The sequence below is a fragment of the Myotis nattereri genome (assembly GCF_964212035.1).
Source record: "Myotis nattereri genome assembly, chromosome: 10".
In the NCBI taxonomy this organism is placed as follows: Eukaryota; Metazoa; Chordata; class Mammalia; order Chiroptera; family Vespertilionidae; genus Myotis; species Myotis nattereri.
In genome coordinates, this window is record NC_138085.1 from 68,632,491 (window position 1) to 68,649,491 (window position 17,001).

At 44.1% G+C, this 17,001-nt stretch overlaps 1 pseudogene across 1 annotated transcript; it reads left to right on the forward strand.

Moving 5' to 3' along the window:
- Positions 1-2,274: 2,274 nt before the first annotated feature.
- Positions 2,275-5,288, forward strand: LOC308525915 (serine/threonine-protein phosphatase 4 regulatory subunit 3B-like; annotated as a pseudogene). Its single transcript has 3 exons — positions 2,275-3,128; positions 3,589-4,176; positions 4,339-5,288. The product of its transcript is annotated as a serine/threonine-protein phosphatase 4 regulatory subunit 3B-like (transcript).
- The last annotated feature ends 11,713 nt before the right edge of the window (positions 5,289-17,001 follow it).

Consider the following 17,001-nt stretch of genomic DNA (forward strand, 5'->3'; position numbering starts at 1 on the left):
GCAAAGACTGAGGTGAAGCAAGAGCAAGTCCCACACCTGAGCCATGACCCGCGTGACTTCCAGCAACACTTTTCCAGGCTGCACTCGACATGCACCTGGGTAAACAGATACATGGATACTGTTCCAGAAGGGAGCCAAGGGAACAAAGAAGACCCTTTGGGGAAGTGCAGCGGCTGGTTTCAAAATAGCCTGAGGCCCTGGGAAGATGGGGTAGAAGAGTGAGCCTCCTCTTCTCCACAGCTTGGCGCTCACCGGGCCTCAACAGCCCATCCACAGTCCCTGGGACTAACCCAGGGTTTCCGTGAAATGAGAAGTGGGGAGGCTCACCGCCTCCCGCCGAAAATCCTTGTCACAGCCCAGACACAGGCTTCTCACTGTGCCCCAGGGATCAAAAGTTGACTCAGTGCTTGAACATCTTGCTCAAGAACATTTGTTCCCCGAATTCCTCTCTGAGCTTTCCTTTGCTTGGTTTCAACTTTTAATTTTGCTCTAGTCTCCAAGGCCCTAAACCAGGCTTCCTGTGGAGTGTGCTCAGGACCATTTATGGATGAAAGTCCTACACATCCCTTGCTGTCTGTCAGTTAAGCTATTAACAGGGAATCAACGTCAACTGTGGGAATCAAGCTGAGCACAGATACGGTCCTTTGCAGCACTCCTTCAGTTATTTCAGGAAACACCCCTTTGTTCTAAAGTAGTGTATCAGCTGGGGCCCAGCCTTCCACAGGCATGCCCTGGGAGTCTAAGCTACTCTCTTCCTCATTCTCGTTTGCATTGCCTGTTCCACGGTACTTACCTCTAGAATAGTGGCCAGAAAACTGGTAAGGGTTGCACGTAGGCACCCACACCCCAGACTTTCAATTCAGATGGAAAGAAAGAAACTCCATTTTTGCTGTATTAGTTTCCGATGGATGCTGTAACAAATTACCACACCCTTGGCTGGATGGTCAGATCTAAAATTAGTTCACCAGGCCAAAATCAAGGTGTCTGTAGGGCCACACTCCCTCTGGAAGCTCTGGGGGAGAATCCTTTTCCTTACCTTTTCCAGCTTTAATTCATTAAAGCCAGTGAACAGTGAAGAGCTATGGACACAAAGAAGGGCAAATGAACTAAATTCCTGAGAACACTGGGCACAGAAAAAAAAAAAAAAAAGAAAAACCACTGGAGAATTTGAATTCAAGTCAATATAACTGATCTAAACAGAAGCACACAGGAGAAAAAATGATTAAAAACAAAATATTAGGAACTCAGGAGTCAATATCAAATAATCTAACATGTGGAATGAAAGAAAGAAAACAAACTGGGCAAAGAAAGAATGAAACACTGCGCAAAATAATTATTGGAAGACTTAATAGTCAGAAACTTCCTAACTTAACAAAAGACATTAAACCACAGATTCAATAAACTCAGCAAATCCCAAGCTTTGTATGAATACAAAGATCGCTCCCAGGCACATCATGGTCACTGAAAAATCAAAGACAGAAGGAAAGCTCATAAAAGAAACCAGAGGGGGAAAGAGACACTTTATATTTGGGGGCAGAGGAAGGAGAGACATAGATGGCAGTTGACTTCTAATCAGAAATAAGAAAACCTAGAAGATAATAGAATAACATCATTAAAATGATGAAAGAAAAATAATAAATGTCAACTTAGAAGCTTATAGCCAGTGGAAATATACTTCAAAATGAGGGAGAGAAAGAAAAAAAAGATATTCTCAAACAAACAAAATCTGAGAGAATGTGATACCAACAAATCCAAAGCTCAAGAAGTAAGCCATTCTGTTTACATCACTACAATCTCGACAGGTTTTTTAAGCTAAAGAGACAGTATCCCATGTGGGAAATGGAATCTACAGGAAGGAATGAAAAGCACTGGAAAAAGCAAGTATGTGGGTAAGTATAAAAGATTATTTTTAATTTTAAAAAGATGTCTGAATGTTCAAATGAAAATAATAGCAAGTATTATAACACATGTAGAAGTAAAACTCATGACAAAAATACCACTGAAGAATGGAGGGATAAAATGCAATTGCAGTGTTTAAGGTTCTTGCTTTGTCCAGAAAGTGCTGTAATATTTATTCAATGTTGACAATGATATATTAAGGTTGCATATTGAAATAAAACAAAGAGGCACAGCTAAGAATCAAAAGAGGAGATAAAAGGAATATGAAATAATAATCTATGAGAGGACAGGAAAGAAGGAACCAAGAACACATGGGACAAATATGAAACAAAGCAAGATGATTCATAAGCCCACCCTATCAGAAATTATATCAAGATGGCGCATGTGTACTGGTGGCGGTGGTGTTGGGAGCGAAGGTCTGTGCCCCGAAAGCAGACCGGCGAGAGGGCGACCGAAGCACCGGCCGTCCCTGCCACTTCCGTGGAGGAGCTCAGGGGGATGTCGCTGCTGGTTGGGCCGCGTCCCAGGGATCACTACTCTCGGAATCAAACATAAATCCAAACACTGCATATCAGAAACAACAAGAGACATGAACCCTTTGGTCAGAAGCTGAACACTGGGATCTGGCTCTACATTTTCAGGAAAAAGCTGGTGGTGATGGGATCTGGGGGGAAACTGGTTACATTCAAGGTTCTGCTCTATCAGTGGAAGTCACACAGGGCCTCACTGACGAATCAGAAGAAGAACGATTTGAAGACATGCCTGAAACCAGTCCCCTGACTGATCTGCCCAAATGTAAATGCAATAAACTTGAAGAGATTGCTGACTCAGTCGCCTCAGCTCTCTCCTCACCTATCCGCAGGGAAAAGCTGGCTCTGGCCTTGGGAAATGAAGGTTATATTAGAAAACTACTGCAGCTCTTCCAAGCTTGTGAGACCCTGGAAAACACCGAAGGCTTACACCATGTGCATGAAATTGTTAGAGGAATCTTATTCCTAAATAAGGCAACTCTGTTTGAGGTAATGTTTTCTGATGCATGTACCATCCATGTCGTTGGATGCCTTGAATATGACCCTGCTTTGGCTCAGCCAAAAAGGCATAGAGAATTCCTGACCAAAACTGCAAAATTTAAGAAAGTTATGCCAATGACAGACTCTGAATGAAGGTAGAAAGTACATCAGACTTACAGGATACAGCACATTCAGGACATCGTTTTGCCTATGCCGTCCGTTTTTTTGTTTGTTTGTTTTTTAAATATATTTTTATTGATTTCAGAGAGGAAGGGAGAGGGAGATTGAAACATCAATGATGAGAGAGAATCACTGATTGGCTGCCGCCTGCACACCCCCAACTGGGGATGGAGCCTGCAACCCAGGCATGTGCCCTTGGCTGGAATCCAACCTAGGACCCTTCCGACTGCAAGCCGACACTCTAGCCCAGCCGTGGGCAAACTACGGCCTGCGGGCCGAATCCGGCCCATTTGAAATGAATAAAACTAAAAAAAAAAAGACCGTACCCTTTTATGTAATGATGTTTACTTTGAATTTATATTAGTTCACACAAACACTCCATCCATGCTTTTGTTCCGGCCCTCTGGTCCAGTTTAAGAACCCATTGTGGCCCTCGAGTCAAAAAGTTTGCCCACCCCTGCTCTAGCCACTGAGTCAAACCTGCCAGGGCTATGCCATCCATTTTGAAGAGAATTTTCTTTCTGCTCTGACATCTTTTATTTAATTCAACACATTTTAAATAGCATGTTGCAGGAAGATGAGGAGCTTCTGTCTGGTTTTGGCACAATTAACACATGATGGTAAACTGTGTGAGTTGACATTACAACCTCAAAACAGGGATGCATCTCCCAAAACTTTGGCAAAGTTCAGGATTCTTCCTGCTCTTGAAATTGTAATGGGCATGGATGATTTGCAGGTCAGGTCAACTGCTACAGATAAATTTTCTTACCTAATAGAGTTTAGTCCATCCATGGCCTGAGAATTGGTCATTCAAAAAGCCCACAGAGTGACCATGATACCCTTCTCATTAATGTAGTAACTGAACAAATGATCTGTGATCCTGATCTAGGAGGTGCTGTTCAGTTCATGGGACTTCTTTGTACTCGAATTGACCCAGAGAACATGCTGGCTACAACTAATAAAACTGAAAAAAGGTAAATTTCTACATTTCTTCTCCAAACATTGTATGCAAGTCCTCACAGCCCCACGTTTGACCAAAACTTCAGAAGACAAAAGGGAAAAGAATAATATAGTTGGATCTAACAAAAAACAGCACCATTTGTCCTGATAATTATCAAACAGCATAGCTGCTTGCCTTAATTTCAGAGCTACTTGTAGCATTTTGTGTGGAACATCATGCATATCACATAAAAATTATATTAGGAACAAGGATTTGCTAAGAAGAGTCTTGGTCTTGATGAATTCCAAGCACACTTTCCTGGCCTTGCGTGCTCTTCATTTTATGAGGCAGATAATTGGCCTTCAAGATGAATTTTACAGTCGTTACATCAACAAGAGAAATCTTTTTGAGCCAGTTGTAAATGCTCTTCATGCTCTTCTGGATACAGGAACTTGGTACAATCTGTTAAATTCAGCTGTAATTGAGTTCTTTGCATTTGCAAGAATGGAAGATATTAAGTCTTCTACTGCACGTATAGTTGAAAACTCTTATAAATCACTTGAATTGGTGGAATATGTTCGGACATTCCAAGGATTAAAGACTAACTATGAGCAAGAAAAAGGCAGACAAAATCAGAGCCTGAGCAGTGTGCCATCCATCCTGCGCAGTAACAGATTTTGCAGATGCAAAAGCCTCGGGAGAGGATGAAGAAAAGGGGTTTAATGAAGGTGAAGAGGACGAAGGAAAAGCAGTGTGGCACCAGTGGAAAAATCCGAGCCAGAAGGTGTTATGAAAAATGGGTGAAGACTAAGAAAGCCAAAGACAGTGAAGACAAGGAAAACCGTCCCAGAACGACAGCTTCCGGTGGCTTCCCATTTCCTCCCCCCCCCCCCCCCCCCCACCCCCTCGGCCAGTGCTGATGGAGAAGCAGCGCAAAGAGCAGACCTGCAGTGGCCCCAACACCACCGGCAAGTGCCCATGGAGCCTCTTCCAAAACTACACACTTGGCTACATCAGTAACAGCCCCCAAGGGAAGTCTGGTTGGTTCAGTGGATTGTCCAGAGGAAGAGGAAGAAGAAACACTTTCCAGGAAAGACCTCATCTTAGCTCATAAAATATTGACGGGGGACCCTCAGCATGTGGTCTCACTAAAATGTGGTTTCAATGAGCTGAAACTGAATCAGAAAGCCTTCTCACATGAACGTCTAATTGGACAGGGAGTAGCAGAAACGCTGGGTATAGCAGCTAGGAGATGTTAGTTCTGGGGAAAAAATGGGCTTCCCAGGAAGTTGATGGCTTGCTAGTAATTAAGCAGTTTGCCCTACAGGCTATCAAAAAAAAAAAAAAAATTAGTAACCAAACCTCCAAGATAGCTTCTCAGCAAGGAAACTCTCAGGCTTTGGGACACGGTTAGGTGGTTAGGTTGAAAATATAATATGAATGCAGAGTTGCTTCGGGGTGGCTGTGGGGAAAGTGGGGGCAGGCGCGGGGGTGCGGGGGAGGGTGTATTGTTCTAGAAACAATTATAAAACTTCAGAAAACCCAATAGCATTACTTATATAATGGTGCTGGCCGTGTTGTTCTCTTAATCAGCTGCCTCTTTTTAAAAGAAGCGTATGGAAAACATTGTTTTTTTTTTACTATTATAAGAGAAAAATGAAGTTAAGCTATTGGGACCAGTTCTTTGAAGATTTAACAGAAATTCAGCCTTTCTATGTAGTTGGAGGGAAGTGCACCCCGTATTACAGCACATGTTGAGTTTTCCGCACCAGGATTTTTCATATGTATTTTGATGGAAACAAACAAGCTGGATTCAAAATAGCTTTGTTCATGTGACTTTAAAATCAGCGCTTTTAGAGATCCAGGTGCCAGGAGCCATAGAGCAGCACCCCATGATTTTCTCTAGAAACGGAGAAGGTGGAACAGAGTGTTTTCAACTGCCTACGGCCCAGGCCTTTGTGGAAGGTACTTTGAAGTTACTTTCTGCTTTGTTAGGGAATTGTCTCTCTCCCCAGAGCTGCAGGCAGTTTGAAAGTGCCATCTATACAGACTACTATACAGAGACCCCGAGATGAATAAAGTGGAATTTCATATCCAGAGGCCATGTTGATCCAAGAAGTTACTTTACTGTCAGACTCAGAATGTAGCCCGCGAAGCTTTTCCATAAACAAACAGGGTGTGATGGGAAAGCTGCTGTTCTTACCAAGCAAAAGCGCATTCCATGTCTGCAAATGAATTTAAAATAATAATTTGAGGCAAACAGTGAAGAGGTTTTATTTTTAGAACAAGCAAGTTAGCTGTAAATATTTTTAAATGTTCGTTTGCTCATCTGTGATCTGAGATAATGCTGAGCAAAACATCCCTCACACGACAAGTGAATGCATGGGGGGAAAAGCTAAAAATCACGATTCCAGCTACAATCTTCAGATCACCCTTGTAATGTGTTATGGGTCCATTTTTCTTGGAATAGCTTCCACTGAAGGCTTTTCCTTGTTTTGGAGATTCTGTAGTCAATTTTCATTTTGACTGTTTGGAAAAGATGGGCTGTCCGTGTTAGTCAGTGCTCCAGGCACTGCTAGTCCAGTAGCGAAAAAAACAAAATCCCAGCTTTTGTGATGCCTCTATGACAGAAATATAAGGCGATGTTACTGTATTAACATGAAAAATGCGTGTCTCTACCGAGAGCATGTCTGAGGAGAGATTGTGTCCTCAGGGCATTGCGCCAAGCGGAAACCCATGGCGGAAACCCATGGCGCACAGTGTTGTTTTCACTTGATTTGCTGGTTGCTTCCTCTCAGAAGTCAGAAACAATGACTGAGGTGGCTGTGTCCGCCTCAAGACCTGGAGTTGATCTCTTGCCTTACACGTTCCTCTTAGTTTTATAGCATCTCTCAGCCTTTGCAGCCTCAGGGGTCCTGGGGCAGCTGGATCCAGCACCTCCTCATTGTACAGAGTCTGCTCCTGGGACTCGCTAATGAAGGTACACTTTCCCAGCCAAGGCTGGGGCTAAAGACCACAGACACTGTTGTGAATGGATGTGGTTCTCAGAGCTGCGGCAGGATAAAGCCAACCCAGAGAAGAGGACAAATCCAGGAGTCCACAGAGCAGAGAAGCCAGTGCCCTGGGGAGCCTTGGGCGGGCCTGTGTTAGGACTTGTCATGCGAGCTCACAAATCCCCTCATGGTTAAGCCATCCCGAGTTGGGTCTGTGGTTCCTTGCAGCTATAAGCACCCTCACTAATGCAGCATCCCCAACGCCCTTGTTTTCAAGAACGTGTGTGGCTCTAAAGCACCCCATTTCCCAGAGCTACTGGTCAAGGAATTCTCCCACAAACCAATGAAATTCCCAGCCTTTGTGGTCAAATGCTCTCCGTCTGCCCTTTTCTTTTTCTTACCTTTACCCCCTGGGACAACTCTCAGACACTCGGTACATTGAAATCGCTCTAGCATTATTACCAACAGCCCCGTGAAGACACTTGAAGAGAAATAACGCTTTGAACTAAAAGCGCGTCTCCTAGTGTCATTGGATAACACAAAAAATAGGACTTAGCCGTCGACCCCCACTGCGTTATTCAGCGTCTGGCTGCTTTGGTGAGTGCCAAAGTGCCTTTGGGCCTCCTGAGCGCTTCTTTCCTTTCCTTGATTGCATTCAAAAGGACTAAAAATAAACAAGGCATGTTCATTACTAAGGGGCATTCATTACTTTGTCCAAAGAATCAGGAGGATCTATTTTCTGAATTCACTCACCATAGTTTCCCAAGCAGCCACCATGGGCACAATCCTTAGCACTTGTTGAAAATGTTCTTTCGTGTAAACTGCAATGTCCCTGGAGCAAAGTGATGAGATTGTCCTGGGGCCTGGAGGCAACAATTAAGCCTTTTTTCAAAAGATGTGCAGATAAGACTGCTTGGGAGGTTTGAAACAACTTTATTCTAGGAAGCCCAGCCACTTCTAAAAATCACGGGGTTGACATTTCCTTCGCCTACCCCAGGAGGAGGGTGTCCCCTGCTTTGTTAATTCCTATAAGTTGTACTTAATTTTTGTCATAGTGGACACAGAAAAAGTACAGAGAATAATAATAAAACCAACCCCCATCCAGTAGTTATAATGATTGAACAAATGCTAACATACTGCCATCTTTCTGTTAAATATAATCATAATGATGGATATCTCTATTTGATGCATGAAATAAGTTGTTAAGCTAAACTCATAGTCCCATTTCCATTTTTCCAATTAAACCTATCAATTATGAGCTTTTTGCAACCATGATTTCAAAACAGAAGAGACAGGTTCAGAAATAGACCATAAATACTCCAAACAGGACTTTAACAGGGCTTCCCTGCTACCTCCACAGGGGCTGTGGCAGGTGAAGGAGCCTGCATGGGACATTAGCATGGGTTATTTAGAAGAGGTAAATGCTCTGTAAGCATCAAAGGCACTAGACCTGAAGATTACATGTTTTCAGAGACTGCAGGTCTCAAGTTACTCAGGTCTATGTTTTGTGAATTTCCTCTAATGCATGCGTATTCTGAGACTATTTTATAGCGTCTTCATTTTAAATCACACCCATACACAACTTGAATTGCAGAAGTTTGAAAACTAAACTCCATTTGTCCCCTACTTAATGAACAGAGTCCTATCTCACCTTTGCGGGGCGTGGCTACCTTTCCCTGCTTCCATACATGACATCCTCAGGTTCTCCTCTGCTCCCAGGCCAGCCATACGGTCCGGCTGAAAATGTCTTTTTAGAGCACTTACGGATCTTTGCAGCCTTTCCCTGGTTTACAACCCCCTAGGATAAAAGCAGAGTTCAGAAAAGGGTTAAGCACTCTGTTGACAGATGCAAACATCCCTAACAAGAGCTGTCTCAGTAATTGTCTTCCTTCCCCGGCAGGAACAAGCAATTGCTTATTGATCTCGCTCTAAAGCAAAACCACGCATTTTCTCTCTCTGCTGAAGTGTTGCATCTCCGAGAAGCTTAGAAAAATAGAACTCGAGTTCTGGAAATAGCCAGCGGCGCTGGTTACACCACATTGTGAATGTGCTGAATGCCACTGATTTGTACATTTGAAAATGATTAAAATGGCCAATTTCATGTTATGTATGTTTTACTACCAATTTTTTTCCAAAGGAGGTTTCGGAAAACAAAGAATGGTTGCACCATGGAACTGTGGGAAAATGAGCCTTTTATTCTGCCTTTTGGGCCAACAGCAAGCGGAGCTGACACAGCGGCACTCGCTAGTCCGGCGTGCGGTTCCAGGTCTCTGACGCTCTGTGGATGGAGGGCCACGCGGGCTTTCTGCCTCCTGCACCGGGAGGAGAGCAGGGTATCTGGTGATAAAAGCCGTAGCGAGTCCAGATTTCCAATATGGTTTTACTCTGCTTCTGGACAGACCACATCCGCTGTTTTCTCCATTTTGGACACCTCCCGTCACGGTCACCCGCTCATCCAAGTCCGTATGGCATGATTTTATATTTTAAAAAATCCACTTTCCCCGTGTTGGGCCATACTGTTTCCTTTGAAAAGCTTTCTCTACCAGCACATCCTGGAGATCAGGGTGCTGGGGAAAAGCCCTCACAAAGCTGTAGTCAAGTTTTGTGAAACTTGAAGCATCTGTTTCCCCCCGATCCACTAGTCAAGGACTCCGGAAAGTAAGAAGGCGATCCGGTTCGTTTCATTACGATGGCCTGTTCCTGGGACGTGGGTGCCCCAGGAATACCTGACGACCGCAGCCCCTAGAAAAACAAGCCGTTCGCATTTCTCCCTGACGTGACCTGCGTTTACAACCAGCCGGTATATGATGAAAGTTTATACTGCTTTTCCACATAAGTTATTTTTCCAACTGAAAATTGCTCCCAGCTGTTCTGACCCACATGTGTTGGCAGCCTGTGCGGTGAGGGCCACTTTACAGGTGATGAAGCCTCAGACAATGAGGTTTATGCAACTTGTATAAAAGCTGGTCAAAACCCACTATCCCTTTGCACTTCTAACCTGGCCCCTCCCAACACAAACAAAAGAAGTGGCCTCTCCGGAACTTCCCTTGGGGCACAGTTAAAGGGTTTCCGTGCTGTAGGCCCACACTTACCAGGCCCAGAGTAAGATTAATTACCCAGGGTTTCCTCTTCCCTCGAGAATTCGAGAATTCGAGAATTCGGCTTGCAGTTCAGTGAACATCGCTCCAGGCAGTGAGGAAGGAGCAGATTGTCCCTGGGATCCGGCTGCCAGGAGAGCTGACTATGACGCACACCTGAGCCCGCTGAGCTGCCATTCATCTCTTGGTTTTATGTTGTCCCGGTACCGACTTCACTCGTTCCTTCACATCGAAATGATAGGTCGTTTTTATTATGTAGAACTTGTTCTAAAATTCGTACAATATTCTATTTCATCAGGAAGTCATAGGGTAACCAAAGCAATGATTGATAAGGGTGGCTATACCTCCAGGTTTTTCCAGAATAGTCTTGGGTTGTTTAACACATATCAGATGCTCGATATGAGAGAGAGAGAGAGAGAGAGAGAGAGAGAGAGAGGAAGGAAGGAAGGAAGGAAGGAAGGAAGGAAGGAAGGAAGGAAGGAAGGAAGGGAGGAAAACAGCCCTGGCCCGGTGGCTCAGTCAGCTGGAGCATTGTCCCTTACACCAAAAGGTTTCAGGTTCCGTTCCCAGTCAGGGCACATACCTAGGTTGTGGGTTTGATCCCCAGTTGGGAAGCATTCATGAGGCAACCAATTGATGTTTCTCTCTCACATCAATGTTTCTCTCTCTCCCCCTTCCTCTCTCTCTGAAATCAATACAAAACATATCCTCATTGAAGCTTAAAAAACCAACAGGTAGAAAAGTTACTTGTAGAGTATCAAAAACAAAACAGAACACGAGTCATCATAGTGGCGTTAAACACCCTGGGATTGGATTAGCAGGCCTCCACCTGACATTCCCAGCCTCCTCCAGTCTTGAACAGAAGGGATGAGACATGTGCATAAACTGAGTTCACAATTTTTCCTCCTGTTAAAATCCAAAGGATGCCCAGCAGTGCCCTCTTCCTTTCCCCAGCTGTTCCCTGATAAGGCACAGCTAACACCCCATTTGATGGGCAGCAGGATAAAACATCGAGTGCCCAGCCGCCAGCTCCTCAGGACTCAGTGGTCGTGAGAGAACTCGCTGCCCACCACTCTCCCTCGTCCCTGCTGAGGCGGGAGGTCGTGGCCACACAGCAGCAGGATCAGTGGGAAATGTGAGAAAGTGCAAGGTGGGTGCAGGTGAAATGTGTGCAGGAAAAGGAGGCTGAGCAGCGGGGTCAGAGAGGGTGCAGGGGGCAGTGTGAGTATTCTTGCTCACAGTAGCTTTGTCATTTTCTATTCAGTGTGTCTACAACAAGTATATTGTGTTGTTGGGTAACATTTTTTCTCTTGCAATAAACCTTTTAGCAGCAATCATCTTGAAAGATCAAAGCACATTTAGGGGAAAATTAAAATATGAATGCTGTAGTTGAATGTGTAAGGTGCATAAAATGTTGGTTGACACCTAGCATCCATGAAAACCAGAATGCTAAGAAGCTCAGAATTACTTCAAAAGTTAGTTGTGACTTTAAGTAAACCACACTCCAAAGTGATGAATGAACACAAGCAGCTGCACTAGATGTTTCCTAGTTCTTCTAAACCAGCGATTCTCAACCTGTGGGTCGCGACCCCTTTGGCGGTCGAACGACCCTTTCACAGGGGTCGCCTAAGACCATCCTGCATATCAGATATTTACATGACGATTCATAACAGTAGCAACATTACAGTGATGAAGTAGCAATGAAAATAATTTTATGGGTGGGTCACAACATGAGGAACTGTATTTAAAGGGCCAGAAGGTTGAGAACCACTGCTCTAAACCAACGTGCTCATCTTCAAGTTTCCCTGGCCATGCCTCAAAAGGCTGTGAGTGCCCATCGGCAGAAGTGGGCCTGTGGAAACAGGGACATGACCCCAGCTCGATAGCAGGGTCCTCAGACGCTTCCACTGAGAAATGTGGTAATTCTAATAATGGTTGATTTTTTAAAAAACAAATTTGTGGAATACAGTGAAAGCTTTGGAAAGTTCCTTCTGCCAAAGGTGAAACATCTGGCATTATTCTGATTGCTATCATAGATCCAGTTTAAAAGTTCATCGCTGAGGAAGAACTTTGGTTTTGAGGTGATAAATATTCATGACCAGCATCCTGGTAGAAACAATATTGTTATCAAATGAAGACCGGTCGAGCAGAAATGTACTTGGACTGGGGAGGAAGCATATCTAATTAGTACTTTTGTCCAAACAAATTCTGCTGGTCTCCCAACAGAAATGGAAACTGAATTGTCTCACACACACACACACACACACACACACAGTAAGTGGATCACAAAATTCCCCTTCCTGTCTACCAGTTGACTTAGAATGTCTGAGACTTTGTGATAACCTACTTTGTTAATATCAACCTAAGTGTCCTATAATGCTCTGAATTTTAGCTGCATTTTGTTCAGAATCATTTGGAAGTCTTCAATGCATTGAGTAAATGAATTTGTAAAAATTCAGCTTTTGAGCTTGAAGCGTTTAGAAAATGACAGTTATTGAAAACCAAGCAGACAAACAGGCAGGACCAGCTACCTAATTTGTGGGGCCCAGTGAGAAATGAAAACTACAATCCCTTGTTTAAAAAATGAAGAATTTCAAGATGGCAGCAGCAGGGCCCTAAACCACGTGGGGAGGTTCTGAGCGATGGCACCAGCCCGTGGAGCTGACTCTGCGAACAGAAGCCACTGAAATGTATCCTGCAAAGGGGCGGGGTGGGAAGGGGCACAATGAGTGCTTTAATGAGTACAGGATTTAATTCTGAAATTCTATAATTGTGCCCTGGATGACCTCAACCTGTGAGAAGAATATTTTGATGGAGCTCCTATTTTTATTTAGATAAATTTAGATTCTGTCCCAGAATAGGATGTAACTGAGAAGACCTACCCTGTTGAACCATCTAAATTTGGGGAACCATTCAAAAGAATAATAAATAGAGACAACTTGACAAGTTATCATAAAAATATTTGTCAAAAAAAAAAGTAGTCTGAATGAAGGTCAGAATTTCCTGGGAACTACTTAGACTGAATTATTTACACATTTCAATGTTTTTAAAAATTAGAATTGAGAATAGTCTTAATTTAACAGAATCGCGCTTAGCTTACCAAATACTTTAATACCTGTAGGGAGAATTTTCTCAATTAAATATAGTGTGGTCTATAGAGAAGTCAATGAAAATACCAGCAATTTCAAATTTATGAAGCTTGAAATGCAATTTTGTGGAAAAACATAAAAATAATTAAACTATTGAGAAATACATTCTACATAAAATACTAGGACTGATAGTCTAAGAAACTTGATTCTGTTACATAAATACAGGGTGGGGCAAAAGTAGGTGTACAGTTTATAAGTATGCAAAACACAGTTTATTCTTATATTATTAATTACTAGTTATTGTATTATTTTCCATATGAACAACTATAAACCTACTTTTGCCCCACCCTCTATGTATCAAAAATTACATTCTGCTTAAATTTTTTAACATTCAGATCATCAACACAAAATTACCAATTTGTTTTAATGTACACAGATATATGTTCTTCTATATCTTCAAAAGAATATTTTTTTATTTGAAAATAGTTCCTGAATAGAACCATTTTATAGGTCCACCAATATAAGAAACCAATTTGTTGGTCAAGAAATAAATCTTTCAGAAAAGTTATCATCCTAATTGTTTGTAAGCCTCCCGTTCCCTGTCCAAGGCCCTTGATTTGGATGACATTACGTGGTAACCCTGGTAATGATAATCACAGTCACCATTTACTAGGCACCGGGGTGAGCTCGACACTTTTCAGCCCTTAGCTCATCTGACCTATAAAACAAGCCCTGTGAGAGGTAATGTTGGACCAACCACCTTAACGGCTGCGGAAACTGTGCCTTAAGGTGATTTGGACACTTCTCTGAGGTCACGTCGCTGGGGAAGCATCGGAGTCCAGGCCTCCTGACTCCCAGGCCAGAGAGCTTTCAGCCGCCCGTGAGATGAGTTCACCAGAGATTCTGAGTTAAAAAGGACAATTGCCCAGTGAAGTTTCCAGGAACGAGCCCAGATCTCTGATGTAACCATCAGAATCCTGCTGCCTCTAAGAGGACTAATTTGTGGTGCTCATCGCTGCTGATTAGCTCATATCTTCACTTTCTGGCACCGTTAATAAAGGTCCATTCAGTCTCCAACCTTTATGCATCACCAGCTCTATCTGTGCAAGGCCCTCTGGGGATGCAAAGGGAAATCAGACCTGGCTCGCCCGCCCGCAGACCTTTCCCTGGAGCGAGCAGACAGGGGGTGACGTGTGCCATTTAAGTCCCCTGAGGGACTTGGATAACGAGCCAAAGAAATTTGCTCCAAGGAGACTAAACAAATCAGGAAAACATATTCCAGTTTTCACCCCAACTCCTGTTGTTGCACCGAATGTCTGTGCTTTCCCTTAACGGAAAGGAGCTTTCCCTTACACAGCGCCAGGCTCTCATGATGCCTATAGACCAGTGGTTCTCAACCTTCCTAATGTCGCGGCCCTCTAATACAGTTCCTCATGTTGTGGTGACCCCCAATTTCATTGTTACAAATTGAACATAATTAAAGCATAGTGATTAATCACAAAAACAATATGTAATTATATATGTGTTTTCCGATGGTCTTAGGCGACCCCTGTGAAAGGGTCATTCGACCCCCAAAGGGGTCGCGACCCACAGGTTGAGAACCGCTGCTATAGACCAACTGCACTAATCCAGGTGCGATAGGAACCAGCAGATTTAATCTTCATCCACCGAGTCCTCGGGGCCCTACGCTGCTACTCAGGTGGGTGCTTCCAAAATGCCTCATTTATTGCGTCCCACAGCCGCTGGGCGGGGACAGAAGGTGCAGAACCGGACTTTCCAGCTGGAGACTCAGTATCTCGGGAGTCCCCATGGGCCTTAGCTCAGCGTCAGACTCCCCGAGGCCTCCGGCTCCTACTGGACAAACGCCGTGACTGTACGATATCACCGATGCCACCTCGTCCTTGGCGGGCCGAGAAGGGACTTCTTGAAAAGTCGTTAAACGTCTGCCTTTAAACCTCACTTCGAGGCAAGCCTTACGTAGGGCAGGGTCGGACAAGGGCAGGTCGGACAGGACGCGGGTCTGTGCAGGGCTGGCCAGGAGGATTTTAGGAAATTCCCTTCTGCACTTGAAGGAAGAGGGGCATCCGTTGCTTTTTTCTCTCTCCCAAATGAGCTCTTCCAAAAGCTGTCATCAGAAAGGAAACAGCCTTTTCCTGGAGTTACCAAGCCACGCACACATGCCTGGGTTTAATGTGGTGAACATGTGGGGAGCAGGGCAAACCTGCGATTGTCTCCCCTTCTGGTGTCCTCCGTCCTCAGAGCCGGAATAACCACAGTGGCTACGGTACAGGCCGTGATGCGCTGCCTACACCCCCATGCAAGGCACTCATCCCCCGGCTGCAGGGAGGATTGCTACTGATGGCTCCCAGCTGAGTCGGTCCTCAGGCCTTGCCCTTGGCTAAAGGGAGCCACCCTACCCAAGGTTACACCCTGACCCCAACAGCAGCGCTCATAGAGTGACTGGTACAGGGATATGAAGGCCTGATAACTCTAAATTAGGGCCATCCCAGCTCCCTGTAGGATTGTCTGAGGCTGTGTGTTGTAACTGCATTGTATTCAGCTCCTCCCTCTGTCCAATCTTGAGTCTCTTAGTTCCCAGGTGATCCTGTGAGCACTCCCATCTCAGAGCCTGCTTCCTGGGGGAGCAGGTAAGACGCTGACCATGGACGGAGCGCCTGTGACAGGGCAGGCACTCTGTGCTCTGCGTGTAACCCAGGCAGCATCTCTACCAGGCGGGTATTATTGATTTCATTTTATAGGTGACAAAATCGAGACTCAAGAGAGGTTGTGTTCCTTGCCAAGATCACACAGCGAGAGAGCCACAAGTCAGCTTTAGAGCCAGGCCTTTAACCTTAAATTCCACACAACTTACTCCATGCATGGCCCTATGCTAGGCTCTGGTGATTCCAATCATAGATATTTTTATGAAGTATAACTTTCATTAAAATAAGAAAATATTTTTTAAATGAATGGAGTACAATTATAAAGGAGTAGCACAAGGGAATTGCCTTGTGGGAAGAATCAATAAGATCTGTAGTTTAGTTAATAGCACTGCACTAATGTCAGCTTCCTGGCTTTGACAACGTACTGTGGTTATATAAAATGTTATCATTGCGGGGAGCTGGGTGACGGGTATAGAGGAATTTATTGCACTATTTTTGCACCTTCTTTTGAGTCTAAAATTATTTCAAAATAATGTGCATAAAAATTTCTAAAGCAAAGAAAGAATGAGACATAAGGTTTTCTGACGTCTTAAAAAATATTCCTCAAAAGGGAAGTTAAAAGCTACTTTGCAATAATTGCCATCAATAAGAACTTAATATAAATGCCTTTCTATGATTCATTGAGGGCTAAGAGAGACGTTTTCCCCTTTAAACTAACAGTGTGAGATGATGGTGGGCCCTAAGTTTCCTTCCTGATTGCGGCTTCAAATAAAACAACACACTAAGCAATAAATCCTCCCCCCACAGAGGTGGAGAGACATGCACCCACCACACTCCTCTTTTCCCAACAGTGTCCCACCATGGAATTCTAGGCAGGAACAAGGAAGTGATGGCCTGCACACATCCTCCTCCCCAGTGAACCGGTCTGTCCCATCTGCAGTGGCACGTAGAGGTGGGGGATGATGTGCAGGACAGTCACTGGAGGGAAGGAAGCTGACGGGTGAGAGGGAATTGATACTGGGAGAGGAGGAGGCACTTGTCAAGAGAAGGGCCTAACAGTCAGGGAAAGACAAGAACCGTATGATTTCACTTATCTGTGGAATCTAAAGAACAAAGTAAACAAACAAAC